Here is a 19,793-nt window from a genome sequence, read left to right as displayed (position 1 = left end):
TTACATCTGAAACATTTTCATTGTTTTTTGAGGAAACATATTTGGTGGGAGCAGATTGTTACTGTGAGGGGTGAAACCGGAGAACTGAAGAACTGCAAGGAGGGTGGAACCTGCCAGTGGTGGGGGGTGGGGGGGGGCAGGGGCACGCTGTACTCACATTGGACTAGTCGTGTATCCTCTCAAGACTCAATTTTTCATATGTAAAATGGGATAACAGGTTTGGGCTCCAGAGAACTTTGACCAGAATCTAGATTTTAAGAGAAAGTCACTCGTTTTATATCTGTCTTTTTCAAACTGTGGGTAATGATGTGAACTGAAAAGGTTGCAATCATTGTTTAAGGGGGAAAAAAAAGAAATGTTGGAAAGTGTCTCACACATTCAAGAGGATTTTATAAAACCTTTTCTTTGATTTTATGTATTGTGATGTACATGATAAAAGGTGTATGTTACTGTGGGTCATGTCAGAACAGTGTGAAATAATATTTTAGATAATATCCAATTGTAACTGTGGGTACCTTGATGGTATTTTTTTTTAACCTTTTTGCAGTTTGTTTCTTCATCATTTGTCCAAGGGTGACTACTGTATATGCTTTCCAGTAGCAGGTGAATTGCATTGATCTTTAGTTTCTTTTCTTCCTTGTACCACTGTTTGCTAAACGCTCTGTAGGGGGTGGAGCAGCTCTGAGAGTTGAGGAAGCACGTAGTGCTGAAGGTTGTCAGCAGACTGCAGTCGGCAAAACAAGAAGGATATAGTGTTTTGTGTGTGTTGTTAAAATTCAACTGAGCAAATTTTAAAGATCTTAGTTGGCTTTATTCAATGATTCATTAATTGGGCGACATCTCATCCAGTAAATAGAAAGGCGCTCCAAAGAGCTGTATAAAATGAAAGGTTTTTATAAGTAGAAGGGGGTGGGATGAAGTTAGAAATGCAAAGAAACAGGTTGTTTTAGGCAGGGTCACCTTCCTTTGGGGGCTGGGGGCTGTTGGGCAGATGACCTCACTGGTGCTGGCCAGGTAATTCCAGACTGGTTAAAAATTCCACCTCTCGCAGAAGTTGAAACCATGATTAGGTATTAAGTCTCAGTTTGGTGACTGTGGGGCTTAGCACAAGTGACTCCATTTAGGGCCTTTTGTCTCTTTAAGTGTGTAAGGCAAGCTACCTGTCCTTTATTCTCTGATGCGTCCTCCCGATGTTTAAATTAAGAGGTGTCTCTCTCTCTCTCTCTCTCTCTCTCTCTCTCTCTCTCTCTCTCTCTGTTTTTTAAGGAAATAGTTGTATTGGTTAGGTCTTTCTGGTATAAGTAACAAACATAAAACTACTTAAAAGGGAAGTCTGTTGGGTGATGTGAACATAAGTCTGGAGTGGGTAGGGCTCAGGCACAGTCAAATCTAGGGGCTCAAACAGGGACATCAGAGCTTGTTACCTATTTCTAGTATAGTGACCTCAAGGTCAAGATTGAATCTTCTCTTGTAATGCTGTCTGATGACAGAAGACTCTGCCTTGGATCATTTCCCGTCATTGACCATGTGCAGAATGGGAATGCCAAACAACCTTGCCTCACACGTAGCACCTGTAGCCCATCTCTGCCCTCCATTTGCTCACCCCAAACAGTAGCTCCAGCAGCATCTTGCTCATCATTATGAGGTATGGAATACTTTGGTTGAGCAAGACGTCTATCTTTTACACTAGAAGAAGTGTGCTCCCTAACTGCAAACAAGAAATTTTGGATGGCTGAGAGGGAAGTTAATTTTCCATACGAAGTCATAAACTAGACTCCAAGAGTGAGTTATCAGGAAAAGGGTAAAGTGAAGATGGTATTAGGGATTACGTATTCTGAATCCTTTGTTAGAGGGTGAAATGAAAGCTAGGATTTATCTTACCAGGTCCTGGGTGCAGAGGGGCTGCTGTGGGGCTGAGAGAGGAGTCAAGCCAAGTCTCGAAGTCTCTTTTGGGTGGGTGAGATGATGTGGGTTCCCAGTGGTGATTGGAGCCAGTTTGGCAGAAAAATAGTCCTCAGGAAGCACAGGGGTGAGCTGGGCTTATACCCTCGAGGAAGCACAGGGCAAGACTTGGAAAAGAGACCAGGTAGATGAATTTCAGTAAGTGCTTCCATGAATGAAATTGTAATGGAGAACATTTCAGTAGACTGGGTTCATCTTTCATCCATGCCTGTGAAAGCTACAGTTGTAATTTTGCCATTTGCTAAGCTGTTTCTGTACTTAGGTTCGTTCTTGTAAAGTCTGCTGCTTGACATTCCTCTAGCATTACAAAAAGCCTGCTCAGATTTCCATAATCAAAAACAAGTGTTGAGCATTGTTAGGGTCATCGTTTTCCTGCGGTTCTTACTGTTGGATTTATGCAGTCCTTTAAGGAGCTCAGAAATAATTGAGGATCCAGTGGCCAAGGATGAGACCAGCCCTGCCTCTCACTAGAACTTCAATTCTTAGCTTGAGGGAAGGTCAGAGGTCATCTTGAGACTGTGTCAGATGCCGTGGGTCCTTTCTCCAGGAAAAATGCACATGCATGAACATTGAACCGTTGAGGGAGACAGTTTTCAGAACCCTAAAGTCCATCCGAGGAGTATGTACTAAAGTGAATTTCCTGGATTTTACTTTGAGAATGAAAAATTTATTATTACGTTAATTGAAAGGCTCTTGGTAGTTTTGAAGACTTTTGTTTTCGCGCTAGCTTGCTTTCGCGCTAGCTTGCTTTCGCAGGCATTTATAAATGTATGACTTGGAAACAACGTGGAACGCCCATTTTGGTTTGTTCTTGTAAAATCTTCCGGAGGGTTTTATAGAGCTGTCAACCTGGAGTGTCAACAGTGGTGCAGACTTCCTCAATACCCCTGTGCATCCCTCTTTTCCAGCTTGTTTTCTTTCCTGGGGATGAGGAATGTCAGAATGGGCCTATCTGTGTCTGCAGAAGAAGGGAGGTTTTTGTTCACTGAAGCTGCCGCTGTTTGTAAAACTGTCTCCAGGATTTGGTGTTGGCCTGGAGCCTTTGCTGCAGAAGGTAGCCCAGTGGGCCACTAGCCAGCCTGTCATTTGGTGGTGTTGGGTGTGGGTATACTTGGAATTAGGGCTGTGGGTCCCTATCGTGGTTTAGTGCCTCCTTTCTGCTGTGGCACATTTGTTCACGCATACACCGGAACTACATGCTGAGGGATGGCAAGGGATCATTCTTCAGCATAATATGTTCATGCTTAGGAATATGAACATGCTACTCCAGGTGGTGTGCGTGATGCCACTCTGCTGTCTCCCCAAATTCCTGCATGGTGGAAGGAATAGGAAATACAGTACCTCATAAACTTGAATAATTCATACTTCTGTAATTGGGGCAGGGTTGTCAGAGGTTGCAAAAGAACTATTACTTCTAAGAATAGTGCATATTAAGACCTCCTTTGCTCTTTAATCTCTAAAGTTTGAAGATTAATCTTGTTATGTGTTGATGGATATTTAAGCATTTACTGTTGGTGTTGGCTTTAATTAATCCCATTGCTCTGCTCACTTGTATTACAGTCTTATTGTACAGGCATGATTTTTGTTACTTGAGCAGTTTCCCCTTTCTATTCTGTAATTAAGAGAAACAAGATAGAGTACACAGAAGTTTTGTAAAAGATGGTGCCATCCATGTGTAGGTTGTTTTAATTTACAAGCTTCACTGAAAATTATTTGGCTCTCAAGTGCTTTCAGTTATTAAAAAAAAACCTGCTAAGTCATAAAGTCGTGTATGTGTGTTCATTTGTTTTCCTTTTGACACTAGGAAACAATTGAGCTGACAGATTAGCTGTCTGGAAATAACACCACCTTTGTGTTCATCTATTTCAGAGTCCTAACACACATCTTTGTAATCCCAGGAATGCAGTTTTGAGTTACTAGTGTTGGAGCCCTCTTGAGTTGCAGCCCATACAGCCTGTAGCTTAGTTTGCCCGTCCTCAGGGTCCTCTCCCAGGACATCTCTGGGCCTCTTTGCTGTGGGAACCCTTGTACGAGTGAAAGCTGAATGCCCACCCTGGCCTATGTATCGCTCTTTCCGCTTGCCTTCCAGACCCCCACATTCCCTTTGTTCACCTTGAGGCAGTGCTTTTCTTTTATCCATGACCCTTTGTGAAAAGGTTCCCTGTGACGGGATAGAACTATCTTTTCTGAATGTATGTGGGTTTTTTGTTTTTTTGTTTTACTACCGCTTGCCTGTTCTGAAATGGTGAAGTCAAACACGAGTCAACTGGCTGTCTTTGTCAGCCTCAGTATATGGAGCTGCAATGTGGGTCTGTTTCCCACTATTTCCCCAGACTGGGAGCTTGAGCATACATGTTTATGAGCAGTCTGTTTTAGTGGGTATTTGTGTGGATACTATGGCCCAGGAGCTAGATTTCTAAGAAAAGCTCTATGTTTTCCTTAAGTCTTAAGAAAACAACTTTACTAATGGGGTACTGGTATCATCTTGGTTTTGTAAAAGGTAGCTGGCGCCCAGAGAGCTCAGTCACTTGAGCAGGAGTGCAAGGGCATGGAGCTGGTAAGTGGTACGCCTGGCTCTAGAGCCCACGTGTGCACACGTGCTCGCTCTCTCTCTCTCTCTCTCTCTCTCTTTTTGTTTTTAAGATTTAACTAATCTCTACACCCATCGTGAGGGTCGAATTTACAGCCCTGAGATCAAGAATTGCATGCTCCACCATCTGAGTCAGCCAGGCACTCCCACATGCTCCTGACTTCGTTCTACAAGCTGTGGAAGGAGGGAATCGGCCACGTTCAGATGGATGGAGTGGTAACTAACGTGCACAAGATAGATCATGGGAGTGTTCGTGAGAGGTACAGGCCAGCCACTCTGAGAAGAGAGTCCTTCCAGCTGTGAGCATAGGAAAGGAGCTGGCATTTAGGCTGGTCCATCTGTGAGACAGCTGAGGCCTGGACAGAGATTTGGACTGTTCTGCAAGCAAGCACCTGCCCCTCGGAAGCACTCACGGAGGAGGGTCACGTCAGAGGAGGGTCATTACTCTGGCTGCAGACCTCTTTTTCATCTGGATATCTGGTCATTAAATGCAGTGCCACCCTCCAGAGGAGTCTCATGAAGACATTCACATGAGTGGAATTAAACTTCACCTGCCTTGATTTGGTTTCACCTCCATTTTTTCCTTGTTACTCTAGTGAAAGTCTGTGAATTCAGACAAAGGAGTTGGGGGAGTCAGTAAGCTGGAGTAAACTTCATCTTTAGCCCATGTGCCCTGGGCTTGCTATATCAGGGTGTGAACTGGATGATCTGCTAGGATTATGGTGAGTCTCTATCTCAAGGTGCTGCTTATTGTAGGGTGCGATTGCGTTCCAGCTCATGGGTTTTTATTTCCCACTTAGGGACTGTTGTTTAAAGGGAATTTCCTGCCTGAAGCAAACAGGCCAAATTCTGCCAGGGTGTGTGTGGGACTTACTAGATAATGGGGCACTGTGCTATATCTTTTGTGTGCAGTGAGAATTCAGTGATGAATAAAAGTGTTTCCCATGTCTGTATGCTGAGTACAATTAAATCATAACTGGGGGCAGAGTGAGGCAAGTGTTTAAGGGGGTCCTAATATGTCCAGTGGTGGGCAGTGGCCCGGTGCTAGAAAGGTGGTAATTCGTTTAATAAGAGTGCCCTGAAGAAACATTTTACTTTTAAAACCTTTCTTTGACTTTATAAGATGACAAATGATTTTGTTGAGGAAGAGTTTGGCTCTGAGTACTGTGAGAAAAATCTAGTAAGAGAAAATGGTAGAAGTGGTTAAACAGACTTCATGCAAAACTGAAAACTAGACCAGTAAGCTAGTTGGAATATGATCGGAAGGTAATAGATCTATTGGAGCAAAATTCTCCTGCTGCTTTAAAACCCCACTGTATATATGTTGGCTAAAACCCAAACCCCGATCCTGTGGTACTCTGGGCCCTACCTAGCTTCTATGACAGACTGCTGTCCCATGTCTTTGTTTTTTCTAGGACCCCCCCCCCCCCATCTTTCAGGGTGCAGTTTTGATCTTATTTTACAGTGACCTACCCCCCCCCCTTGCACAGTGTGGGGCGTGAAGTACCCTGAGATCAATTCACATGCTCTACTGACTGAGCCTGGCAGGTGCCCCATGACCTTACCCAAGTTTTAAAGCAGTGCTGTCCTGTGGAACTTTCTGCAGTAATGGAAAATCTTTAGTTTTTGAGTTACCCAGCATGGTAGGCACTACCCCACGTGATGAATATGCCTGCTTTGACAGGTTTTAGAGAGGATAGGCTCATTTTAGTCTCTTGGTGCTTGTGGTTGACACTGCCTTGTAGGCAGGTGGATATGTAGTGCTGGAATGCAGGGGCACGTCTAGGCTAGAAGTGGGGCTTTAGGCATTGCCAGGAGGGTGGATGAGGTCTCCTGGAGCTATGTGGAGAGAGAACGGGGTGGGGGTGGGGGCCGGCTGGGCCCGCATTTAGAGTGAGAGGGCAGTCAGGAACAGAATCCTGATTTGTGGGGACGGACAAGCACCCTGCTCCCCTCCTACAGGAGGCTGGAAGCAGAGTCCCAGCAAAGTCCCAGGCTAGAGGAAGCTAATAAGCCTGCATAGCCTAAGAACTCAGGTGGAGAATTAGCCTTCATCAGATCAGGGAAAGGGGTTTTCCTTTGAAAACTGTCCGCCATGGAGTGAACTCCAGTTACCTACGTAAGTATGGTATTCTCAATCTCTGCCCTTCTGTTTTTATAGCCTAGAAAATTCCCCACCCCTCCTTGGAATTTGCTTTATCTGGTATCTTTCATTTCATTCATTCCATACATCCCCATTTTGTGAGCAGAGCTTTTGGTGCATTTGGCCCATTATCTTTGGGTGTGGAGAATATGACCAAAGGCTCAAGCAGGGACTGAGGGCCGAGTTGTACTTCTAGAAAGTGCCAGCTTCTAGAAAGTGCCAGCGGTGGGTCTACCTGGAGTCATTCAACTGAATGAGGTGGATGAAGCCTGCCCACAGAGTTTGTGCTAGTGGGCTGCAGACCAGACCTGAAGGCCCGTTGGGTTTCATTCTGTGATTACATTATGAAATGTGCAAAGCTAACATTAAATCATGGCATTTGCTTTTATTGATACTATGATTAATAGTGTTAATTGAGCGCTTAGTTTCTCTTGCATCGCATTTGACGCTTACACCAGCCCTGTGAGGGTCTTCTCTCCAGAGTTGAAGAATCTGTGGTGAAGCCATCTGCTTTTTTCCCCCTGTTCAAAAACATAAAACTTTACCATCTTAATATTTTTAAGTATACAGTAATGTTAAGTCTGTTCATGTTGTGTAGCAGATCTCTAGAACTTTTCCATCTTGCAAAATTGAAACTATGTCCATTTAACAACTCTCACTTCCCCCCCCTCCCTCCAGCCCCTTGGCAACCGCATATTACTTTCTATTTCTAAGAGTTTGACTGTTTTAGATAGCTCACATTAAGTGGAATCGTGCAGTGTTTGTCTGTCACAAGCCTATTTCAATACTTAGCAAATGTCCTCCAGGTTCACCCATGTTGTCACATGTGAGAGGATTTACTTTCTTAAGGCAGAAAATACCCCACTGTACATAACCATATTTTCTCTATCCATTTATCTGTTGATGGACATTTGGATTGCTTCCCCTTCTTGGCTCTTGTGAATAGTGCTGCCATGAAATGAACATGGATGTGCAGGTAGCCACTCGTCTACTTTTTGAACACAATTTAGAACTTAAATAGGGAAGTCTGCTACGAAATTCCCTTGTCCTGTTTGCATGCTGCAACTGATTTGGGATTGGAGGGTTTTTATTAGGCAGATGTGAAAAGTGGGCACAAGGGTACAGGAAGGAGATGATTCAGCCGGTGGTCCCTTGTCCAGCTAGGTGTCTTTCAAGGCAGCCTAGAAGAAAGTAGGGGCTGGTTACAAATGGATTGGACCCCACCCCTTTCTGGCTTTCCAGGGTCTTATCCTGTCAGTTAGCCACAGTCTTGGCTTCTCAACCCAACCCACTCACATTTCCATGACAGGTAGCTTGACTTGTGTTCTCATTTCAGCCAGTGTAATCCTGAAAAGGCTCACAGAATTCCTGTAACCTAACATTTCTCTGTGAGTTGCCTCAAAATGTGACCAAGGCAGCTTAATTTTTGAACTCCTGTAAATGGGATGGCCCTTAATAACACACGATCAGGTGTAGCAGAGGTGAGAGGTGTCTCCAGCATCAGTTTTGGCAGTCTCTGCCTTTGCCTGCACTCAGTGTCCTGTGACTTATGCCTGGACATCTTGGATTGCTTCATACTCCCTCCTGCCCAGTGCAAGAAGCACCAAATGCTGTCCTTGGAAGCAAGCACAGAGCTCAGGGATAAATAGACTAGACAGCTTGCTCCCTCAAAAGGAAGCAGCTTAGATTTTGACTTCTCCTTTTTCAGAAAATCTGGTCATATCCTTGTAAATGGGACCACCCATTCACGGACATCCCAATTTCTACTTTTTGGTTCTTTTTTATTATAATTTTTTTTAATGTTTATTTTTGAGACAGAGGGAGACAGAACGTGAGTGGGGGAGGGGCATAGAGAGAGGGAGACACACAATCTGAAACAGGCTCCAGGCTCTGAGCTGTTAGCACAGAGCCCGATGCGGGGCTTGAACCCACGAACCGTGAGATCATGACCTGAGCCGAAGTCGGATGCTTAACGGACTGAGCCACCCAGGTGCCCCTCTACTTTTTGGTTCTTAACGAATCATGAACTTCCACATGCAAGTTTTTGTGTAGACATGTTTTTCTTTCCTTTGTTTGTATAGCTAGGGGCAAAACTTCCTCCTTACATGGTAACTATGTTTAACCTTTCCAGAAACTGCTGGACTGCTTTCCAAAGTTGCTACCCCATTTTACATTCCTGTCAGCAGTGCATAAAGGTTCCAGTTTCCCCACATCCTTGCCAGCACTTGTTATCTTTCTGATTGTAACACAAATTCCTTTTAAGCCTAGCAGAATTTAAGTAGTTTTAGTTTTGACTTCTTACTCTCTCCCTTTTGAGCAGCAGTTGCAAGATACGGGGTTGTGTTCTCAGTGTTCTTGGAGAATACGTCTGCCCAAATGAGTCTTGTCATGTGATGTGCCAGTTACAAGACACTGGGTGCAGATCTGGATGCACAGTATCGTCAAGAGGTTGGGTTTTAAGTCGTTATCTCGGGTCCTGTTTCTGTGAACTTTTGTTCTAGTGATGCATTAATTGATCTTTTTAGGTAGTACAGTGTTGAGGTCTTTGGATGAGGGTTCCAATCCACTTTCTTCCTTCTGGTTTTTTACTCACAGGGATGCATGTGTACCTGAGGCTATAGAGTTATTTCAGAACCCATCTTACTCTCTATGCTTGTTGCTGAAACAGCTTCTGGTCCAGGACAGAGGATGAGAACTAGATTCATCAAGGATCTTATGCAGACTGTGCCTCCCAAGATTTGAAACCAGCCATAACTTTGAAGTCACTCTTTTTTACTGCTAAAACTGCCATTGGCATTCTCTTGTCCTGGGACTAGAATGAGCTAATCACTCAGTGTTTTGTCTCCTGTTGAGCTGACCTTTTTACCTCTGGTGTGTTCTACACTGGCCATTAGAGCATGCTGAAAAAGGAGTGAACCACCTGAGGAGGTAAACAGATGAACTGTGACTAGTGGTATTGAAGCTGAACATGGACACTCACTGGCATTTGGAGGAATGGGCAGTGATCTGGGATGGCCTCCTTAACCTCTGGGGCTGTTTCCTATCAGTAAACGGGATAACAAAAGCACCCCACCTACCTAAAGGTTGTGAAGATCCTGTCTTGGATCGAGTAGCTCTGAGTGTTAGTAACAAACTCCTGCTGTCAGGCACAGCAGAGGGGCGCTCCTCTGATTTCACGGAAGATGCCGTGGATTCGGTCATACGGGGTTAAAGGTGAAGTGGTTTGCAGTTCACATTTGAGTGATTCTCATTTCTGTCTTCCAGCTTGAGGATCCTTGGGATGACCAGCTCAGTCGTCTGTGCTTCCTTCCCTACCTCATTTTCTTGCCATCCTGAAGTTTACTTGTCTCAGTTGCATATAACTCTCAACGATACGTTGCTTGGTCTTACTGTTTTTCATCTTTATTACCAGCGCAGCACATTATTTGCAGACTTTGCCACTTCCTCACTTAAGTTCATCCGTGTCATGGTAGCTGTAGCTCATTCATTTTCACCAGAGTGTGAATGTATCACAATTGATTCATTCTCATGTTGGTGGACATTTGGGTCCTTAGATTGATTATTTATTTTAAGGTTTTATTTTTTAAGCATTCTGTACACCCATTGTGGAGCTCGAACTCACAACCCTGAGATCAGGAGTTGCATGCTCCACCGACTGAGCCAGCCAGGTGCCCCCTTGAGATTTATTTTTATTGGAGAGGTAGGGAGGGTGGAATAGGTGTCACAACATTGTTGGCTGTGAGCATTCTGCTTGCATACGTGCATCTGAGGCATGTGTACAAGTGTCTCAGTAGGTGTTCGGGAGTGGAATTACTGGGTAATTGGGGATGTCTTAATACCAAATTATTTTCAGAAACAGTCCCATCAGTTTACCTGCCCACATCCCAGAATGTTGGACCACATTTTCACAAATGTTGGCATTAATGTACTTGTATTTTACCAATCTTGGCGGACATAAAGTGTCATTGTGGCTTCAGTTGTCAGGGAAGTGGAGATGAATGAGGCTGAGCGTCTTCTTGGGTTTATTCATTGTCCTTGTTGAAATGCCTGTTTCTGACTTCTCATTTTCCTTTAGTTTATCTTTTTTAATTGACTTGCAGAAGTTGTTTATAGAGCGTGCGTACCAGATCTTTGTGGATAATACATTTTGCAAATATTTTTCCCTAGTGTGATGTCTCCCCACCTCCAGAGTGTCTTTTGATCAACAGGAGATGTTAATATTCATGTAGGTGAATTTATGAATCTTTGTTTTACAGTTGGTGGGAAGAGCATTACCTGAAGTCAAGTAATCTATTTTTTTAACATTCTGTGGATTTTTTTCTCTTTTCTTTTTCTTTTTTTATTTAAATTCAAGTTAACATGCAGTGTAGTCTTGGCTTCAGGAGTAGAACCCAGTGATTCATCTCTTACGTATGACACTCAGTGCTCATTCCAAAGTGTCCTCCTTAATGCTCATCACCCGTTTAACCCATCCCCCCATCCACCTCCTCTCCAGCAACCTTCAGTTTGTTCTCTGTATCTGAGTCTCTTATGGTTTGCCTCCCTCTGTTTTTATCTTATTTTTCCTTCCCTTCCCTGTGTTCATCTGTTGTGTTTCTTAAACTCCACATGTGAGTGAAATCATAAGATTGCTGTCTTTCTCTATTTCACTTAGCATAATACCCTCTAGTTCCATCCACCTTGGAACTGGCAAGATTTCATTCCTTTTTGTTGCTGAGTAGTACTCTGTTATACATGTATATACCATATATATACATATATATACATATATATATATATACACACACACATACACACACACTATATAGCGTGTATGTGTGTGTGTATGTATATATGTGTGTGTGTATGTGTATATGTGTATATACATATATATATACATGTATATACACATGTATATATATACACACACACATATATACATATGTATGTGTGTATATATATATAATTATGGAAAGAGCCCAAATGTCCAGCAACCGATGAATGGATAAAGAAGATGTGGGGTGTGTATGTGTATGGGGGGTATACTTCTGTATCCATTCATCAGTCAATAAACATTTGGGCTCTTTCCATAATTGGGCTATTGTTGATAGTGCTGCTGTAAACACTGTGGTGCATGTGCCCCTTCGAATCCGCATTTTTGTATCCTTTGGATAAATACCGAGTAGTGCAATTGCTGGGTCACAGGGTAGTTCTTTTTTTGAACTTTTTTGAAGAACCTCCATACTGTTGCTTGCATTCCCGCCAACAGTACAAAAGGGTTTCCCCTTTCTCCACATCCTCGCCAACATCTGTTGTTGTTTTCTAAAAGTTGTGAGGTTTTGCCTTTCAAATATATGCCCTTAGTTCATCAGGAAATGATTTTGGGGTACGGGGTGAAGAGTCGTGCAGGCTTCATGACCTCAGTTGAATGACTGATGGCTAGCATCAGCATCCCTGGCTGTGAAACTGAGATCTTAGTCCCTACCTGTGCAAGGTTCTCATGGAGTGCGGACGGAATACAGCAATCTAGCAGCACACTGAGCCTGAGCCTCAGTGAGCATTCAGTAATTGCTCCTTGGTCTGAGTCCAATTGCTTTCCCTAAGCATGTGGACACTCAGGGAAAGTTGGCACTTAACTGGGAAAGTTGTTGCTTATACATTGCCTGCCAACCACTACAGGCATCGTGGCCAGGCTGGGTTTGGCTGCTCAACGAATCCTCTGGCAAAGGCACTGGTTAGCTTGGAAAATGTTCAGCTGCATGCAAAGCTTGCCTGATTCAGGCAGGTGCTCAGTCAGTACCAGAGCTAATTGGTGTGCCATCCGATGCATTCTAGAAGTGACTCTTTCCTAGGTCCCTAGTGTATGTAGTAACGAGCCTGGGTCGAAGATACTTTCCTAACCAGGAGCTTCAGGCCTTGAATGGAGCTTGTTTCCTGACACTGACATTGAGTACGCGTCAGACATGGATATATCTTTGTATGCTCTGGCAGGTCCGGTTTCAGAATGAGGGCTTTGGGACACCCAAGGGCATTGATGCCAACCCTTGCTTATGGAGTTGGTTGTGGTAGATGGTGTCCTCTCTGTGAGCCTTTTCCAGTTAGGCTCTCCCAGTGTTCTTCGCTGGCATTTTGACCAGGGGCTTTGTCATACACCTTTTACAGAGGGGACCACTGAGCTGGGAGTGTATTAATAAGTCATCAATAATAAGCCATGAAATGTTTCTTGATTCCTCTCAACCCTGTAGTGTCCACACATTACTGGAAATAATCTCAGCATTAAACAGCTGGGGTGTGGTTTGTGAGCTTTGGCGTTTCTTCCTGATGGGTAGCAGTGGCTGTCCCATCACTGTTAAAGGTGACAGGAGGGTCTACACACATCCCATCAATACTAGAACACAGAATGTAGGGAGAATATTGTTTGTGGGTAGCCCTGTGAGCTTGTACACACAAAAATAGGTGTTATGATGCAGGGTGACCTTTTCCCTACTTGTGGCTTTGTTGTATCTTATTGGAATGACAGTGAAATGTTTTAATCAGAAGACCTCCTTCCACACGCACAATTGTCCTGATGCTTGTTCCCTCTGACCTGGAAGGTGTTCTGCTGTTGGCCAGGAGGGAATTGTTTGCTTCTCTGGCACTTGGCTGTCTAGGAGCCTTCCCCACCCCAGCGCAAATATCTTCACTAGCTTGGAGACTCAATCAAAACTTTAAAATTGGGCCAAGGCCCTCTAGGAAGCATTTAGTTTGAAAAATTGTTCTACATGGTAGCTTTGCTGTATCACGATAAGTTACTTTTCCCAGAAGATTAATAAACTGTACTTTAATCACTCTGGAAAAGCTGAGTATCAGTGTTCCCCCTGCTCTGAGTTAGTAGTAATCTTCTTCCTCAGTTGATATGAGTGCAGGAAGTGCTCTGGTCGTAGAGCCCACAAGGATTTTTTATGACTCCTTGAAGATTGTTAGTCTTGCTGCTTTGCTGTGTTAAGTGCAAACCGCAAGTCACAGAACCCATTGTTTACCTTCATCTAGAGTTTTCCTTTCAGAAAAGCACTTTTTAACACTTACTGTTCACCAATATTCCAGTAGCTCCCATCATCTAGGAGCTCCCAGTCTACACAGGTGGATTTCTGTTCCAGAAAATAGAATATTTGGTTTCCCTCCCCTAATTACTGTGACTGAACAACATTGAGCGCTTGCTAATCCTTGGCACAGCCCCGAGGGTAGGCCCTGTGAACCGATGTTTCATAGATGAGGAGTCAGGAGCCTAACGATGATGTCTGCCTCCCAGCTCAGCTCTAGAGCATGGAGTTCAGACCAAGCTGTTTGGGTTTTTGTTCTGCACTTGCAGGTCTGTGTCTGCCCTCGCAAAGCAGCACGTCTGAAGTGGGTGGGGCCCTGTCGTGGTTTATTTGTTCATTTTCTTAAGTTTGTATGCTATAAAACTCACTCTGACAAATGCACTACCACAATCAGAAACAGAATATTTCCAGCAGCCCCCCAAATTCTCTTTGTAGTCAGCTCCTCCTCCCACTCCCAGCTCCATACATGGGGTTTTATTTTTTTTTTTAATATATAAAAATTTTTTAAAGTTTATTTATTTTGAGACAGAGAGAGAGAGCGCACGGGGAAGGGGCAGAAAGAGGGGGAGAGAGCGAATCCCAAGCAGGCTCCACACAGGCAGAGCCTGATGTCGGGCTCAAACTCAACAAACTGCGAACCTGAGCTGAAATCAAGAGTCAGACACTTAACCAGCTGAGCCACCCAGGTGCCCCTGATTTTTATTTTTATTTTTATTTTTTTATGTTCATTTTTGAGAGAGTGTGTGCACACATGAGTGGGGGAGAGGCAGAGAGAGAGGGAGACACAGAATTCCAAGCAGGCTCCAGGCTCTGAGCTGTCAGCACAGAGCCCGACGCGGGGCTCGAACCCACCGACTGTGAGATCATGACCTGAGCCAAAGTCCGATGCCCAACCGACTGAGCCACCCAGGCACCCCATTGGTCGGATGAACTTTTATTCATCCCAGGCTAGGGCCTGGGACATCCAGGTTTGGCCAATCCCAGCTTAAAAAGCAGTTTATTTTGGGGACTCCCTGAAATAGATGCCGTAACCTCAGTAAGAATTCCCAATGTGGACAGATGTAGAGAAGCAACGGAAGAGGGACACGTTTCCAGAGCTCCTTTGGTGGCCCTGCATGAATGCATTCTGTGGCATGCCACCAATGCCCCCCCACCCCGAGTAAGGCTGCAGCAACAGGCTGACACAGGCACCACTCAGGAGCAGGGCCCAACATTCTGGTGCTATCTGTCCTTACGAGAAAATGGCCACCCACTTCCCCACCTCATCCTACCAAAGAGCATAAGCAAAAAATGACTTAATTGCTGCTCTGCAAAGAGCTTGTAAAGTGGTAGCTCTCATCTCTGCAAAGAGAACTGCTTGAGGAGCTTGTTTTAGAAACCCATGTGTGGGGGCACCTGGGTGACTCAGTTAAGCATCCAACTTGGGCTCAGGCCATGATCTCATGGAACCATGAGAAAAAGAGGAGAGCCTTTTCAGAATGCAGGCCAGGGAGGGACACTCTGCCCGTTTATGCATAATGCTCACCTTCTAATAAAATGCCGGGACCTTCTGTAAGACAGGCACATGGGTTGCAGGTAAGCAGTGTCAGGCTAGAGCCTTGGGTATTCGTGTAGGCAGCTGTGGTAGCTGAGCTTGTTTGCTCCTCAGATATCTGTGTCTGCTAGTGTTTGTTATGCCCTGTGACCAAGGAACAGCTCTGTGCCAGCAGAAGAGGGCTGCTGTTGCAGTGCTCAGGGCACGACCCATAAAGGTGACATCAAGGGGCGCCTGGGTGGCTCAGTCGGTTAAGCGTCCGACTTCGGCTCAGGTCATGATCTCACGGTTCGTGAGTTCGAGCCCCGCGTCGGGCTCTGTGCTGACAGCTCAGAGCCTGGAGCCTGTTTCAGATTCTGTGTCTCCCCCTCTCTCTCTGCCCCTCCCCCGTTCATGCTCTGTCTCTCTCTGTCCCAAAAATAAATAAACGTTTAAAAAAAAAAAAAAAGTGACATCAAGACATGTCACCAGTTACCCAAGTGCTGGAACCCTAGGACTTCAGCCTGAACTGCTTAGGGATCTCTTAGCAGCATGAGACCTATTTTCTTTGTTAAGGCCTCTGGTGGGGTTGGATTGTATATTTAACTAGGGATGAATGATTTGGCGTACTTTCTGTTAAGCCGATTTTCTGGTTGTAGGGAGCAGATTGTTGCAATTTTGGTTTAGTTCACAAGTGTTAGGGAAGCTGTATAGAAGTGCATTTTCATCCCTTTTTCTGGGGGTGAGGAGTGGGGAGAGAAGGGATGTGACCGCAAGCTTTTACATGAAGAATGCCAGAAAAGCACTCTGTAGTTCTTTTCTTGACAGCCATTTGAGTTAACCACAGTCTTATTATAGACTTAGCTAAGGTTCAGGCAAAAACAAACCAAATATTCCAGCAGTGCTTATACAGTGAGTATTTGCGGACTTCTGCCCATGCCCCATGTTTGTGTGTTTTGCAGAGCCCACCGAGAAACCAGTGCTTAATAAGGGAATCTGAATTGGGTCGTGAATGTATGGGCCTGCCTGACGTACCTGTGCCCTGTTGCCTGCGTAGAGCAGGCGTAGAGGAGCCTTCACCACAGTTGTTGGCTGCTGGGTAACCAAGTGTCTGGCCACCTGTCCTGTTGTGGTTCACAGTGGTTATCCCAGCTGGCGACACTGGTTGTAACAGAGCTTCCTGTTATGCTTCACCTTCATCTTAAAGATGAGATTGCAGAAATGACTGATTAGGATTGGGGACGCGGGGACATGCAGACAGCACCCCTTTCCTCCCTGCCGCTGGTCCCTTGGGAGTCTAAGGTGTTTGAACCAGGCCTTTCTATTCTGCTGTTAGCATTTTCCATCTTCACTTTCCAACTGAAACTGTTGCTTTCTGCCTCTTACATCATCCCCTGTGATGAGGGTAAGCCTCAGATAGAGGAAATGAGAACACTCCTCATTGGAGCCCATGTCTGTATTCCCTTTGTCAGCAGGTGGAGCATTTCCTGCTAAACCTGAGCCACGTGCAAAGGCAGAGATCAAAAAGCAGATGAAATGTCAACATGCTTTGAAAGAGATCTACTGACTGTACAAATAGAAAGTTTCTTATATTTGTCCTGTAGACAAAACAAAGGAAGGTGTGGGAGTGTGTCGGGTTTTGATGAATAAAAAAGTTAAAGCCCCCCGTAAGGCTATTTACAAACTTCGTGAAGGCATAGTTGAGGGGCTCTAAATGCTTCTGTGTTTTGTTTGAACATGACGATGCGGGAGTAATATATTCCCCTGATGTATGCTTAGCAGCAGAAAAGGGAAGTGCCCTCCATAGATTTAGAACTGCCTGAGGAGCAACTTGAGAAGTCCTCATAGCTTGTGCAGCCTGGTTACAGGAGGGTGGCAGGTTTTCCTGCTCTTTCTGACATTAGAAAGTGCCATAGCTGGTTGCCATTCTGTGGTCTTCTGTCAAGGTTATGAGAGCGTAACCAAGGGCTGTTACTGTTTTAAATCTTGCCATTACCTATTTGTGTGTGGGAGGGGAAGGAGCTAGTTTTTATTATTACCATTATCATTATCATTATCATTATCATTATTATTATTATTTTATCATTTTCTAGAAGCTGTACCAACTGCTTATTTCTTTAGTCCTTGCAAAAACAGAAGGTAGATATTTAAAAAAACCTAACAGAAGGGCCTTGGGCTGACGTACCACCCCAGTGTCCTATGGATGGGGTCTAAACCAAGGTCTTGCTGGAACTAAAGTATGTGTTTCATGGGGTGAAGGGGGAGTGTCCCCACCATCAAAGACCACACTCCCCATGAGAGGCAAAAGGGGTTATGTGCTTAGAGAATCCGAGAGAAATGAATTGTTGTTTAGATTAGAGAAGACTCTGTCAATACACCTCCTTTGTTAAGTGGATTTTCAGAGAATTTGAGAATAAGTTAGTCTTGCTTTAGTCCCTTGGATTTTCATATCTTAAATTTAAAGCTTGAGGTTGGGCATAGGGCTGCTTCAGGAGCCAGAGCTCAGTGCAGTTAAGAGGTCAGGAGACTGTATCTGAGTGCCCCCTCCTATGCCGAGTCCCTGGACTCCCTATTCACTTTAGCAGCCATGATATACTCTGCATTACTGCTGTCTAAAGACACACTGGCACATCTACAGGCTTCCTGCCCTCTTTCTGGGGAAAGGGGGTCTCTGTCCTAGGCTTTGGGCTTGGTGTTCCTGGCATTTGTTATTGGTTTCTGGTTTTTGTTTTTTAATGTTTATTTTTGATAGAGAGAGAGAGCGCGCGCACGCGAGCTGGGGAGGAGCAGAGAGAGGGAGACCCAGAATCCGAAGCAGGCTCCAGGCTCTTTAAACATTTATTGGGATCTTTCAACCTGACAGGTGCTGATTTGATGCTATTCATAGCAATATGAACTTTGAAGGAGAGGAGCAGACATAATCCTAGTTTGTTGGATGCCGTGGTTGCTTGTAATTTCAAATTCTAATTTTTCATTGCTGGTGTATAGGAAAGTTACCTTTTGTGTAGTAACCTTGTATCCTGCATCCTTGCTGTAATTGCTTTATAGTTCCAGGGAGTTTTGAGTCTTTGGGATTTTCTACATAGGCAGTCCTGTCCTGTGCAAATAAAATTGGTTTTATTCCTTCCTTTCTAGTCTGTATCCCTTTCAGTTCCTTTTCGTTTTTCTTTTTCTCTTTTTAGAGGGAGAGGGAGAGAGAACAAGTGGGGGAGGGGGGAAGAGAGACTACCTTAAGCAGACACCACACTCAGCATGGAGCCCAACACGGGGTTTGATGCCACGACCCTGGGATCATGACCTGAGCCTAAGTAAAGAGTTGGGCACTTAACCTACTGAGCTACCGAGGTGCCCCTTCATTTCCTTTTCTTAATGCATTAGGACTTCTAGGACAAAGTTGAAAAGGAGTGGTAAGAAAGGACACTCTTGCCTTGGTCCAGATCTTAGGGGAAAAGCATCGAGTTTTCTCAGCATTCAGTAGATTCTGTGATTGTGATGAGACCAAATCTGGCCACGGGAATCCTTGAGAAGACCACTTAAGGCAGACTTGGGTTGGGAAGGGGTAGAGACTCAGGGAAGGCTTCTTGAAGGAGAAGGGTTTGCCAGAATGGGGTGCTGTGAAGGGCAGGGTATTCCAGACAGGGAGGGCCTGCTATATCTCAAAGTAAGTAATCAAGAGTGTCTGAATGGTACACATGCAAGCAACAGTGAGGATATCTGTGTGAGAGAAGGGGAACCTGATGAGAATCCTTGAGTGCCCTGGTGCCCTGAGGTGCTGGGGACACGTTTTGCATAGATACCAGACCATAGCATTTGCGTGCTGCAAGAGGAGTTCAGATATGGCATAGCTTCCTTTAGCAAGCTGGTTGTCTGGGGTGGGCGGGCTCTACCAAGGTTCCGCTCCAACTGTATCACCTGTTCCTTGGGCCAGTGTCCCCCTTCATGGTCCCCGTAATCAGTCGGTGGCTGACGTGGAGAGTCAACACAGCACAAGTAGTGTTAAGGTGTAGAGTGTTGAGGCAGCTAGGGAAATAATCATAGCTAAAGAACAGTTTTTTCTCTTCCCTTTTTTGAAGGCAGACATGTTCATTCTTTGTTCTCGGAATGGCCTTCTGGGGTGTAGGATAGCCTACCCCACACCATTCATTATCCTTGACTGCCATGTCGTTCTACCACACAGGGCCCCAAACTCCAGGCCTCGCCCTACACTGGCTCTCTATATCCTAGGAATTTGGGATGTCAGCCAGGCCCTAGAGCCCCAGGCTCCGAGGAGATCAGCGATTCTGTTCATTTTGGATTAGCCCTGGCACCCAGCCATCATTTACAACATTCTTCCCTGGGAACCCAGCAGAGAAAAGTCCCAGGAACTGGCCTGATGTACCTTTGCATCATGAGCTTGCCCTGGGTTGCTGGTTGCCCATGGTATGTTGAGAAGACTTTCCTACAAGCACAGTGGGAAAGGGGAAATTTCCACACCCAGAATATAACCTCTTGGTCGTATTCAATGCTGGCGACAGAATCCTATCCCAC

General features: G+C 44.8%; 1 protein-coding gene across 5 annotated transcripts in view; it reads left to right on the top strand.

Annotated features, from left to right (window-relative positions):
• The window catches only part of BRD4 (bromodomain containing 4), an 86,781-nt gene that overhangs the window by 8,108 nt on the left and 58,880 nt on the right, over nucleotides 1–19,793 (top strand). Inside the window, exon 1 of one of the 5 annotated variants that reach the window (XM_023246612.2) lies at nucleotides 155–5,274. The exons of the other annotated variants lie outside the window; for them this stretch is intronic. The gene's annotated coding sequence lies outside the window, so the exon portion shown is untranslated. Of the gene's footprint in view, nucleotides 1–154; nucleotides 5,275–19,793 lie in introns of those variants that run through there. 5 annotated transcript variants of the gene reach the window in all.

Source organism: Felis catus, chromosome A2 (genome assembly GCF_018350175.1).
Source record: "Felis catus isolate Fca126 chromosome A2, F.catus_Fca126_mat1.0, whole genome shotgun sequence".
Taxonomy (NCBI): Eukaryota; Metazoa; Chordata; class Mammalia; order Carnivora; family Felidae; genus Felis; species Felis catus.
The sequence above is the reverse complement of the archived record's forward strand: the minus strand, read 5'-3'. Positions and strand labels throughout refer to the sequence as shown.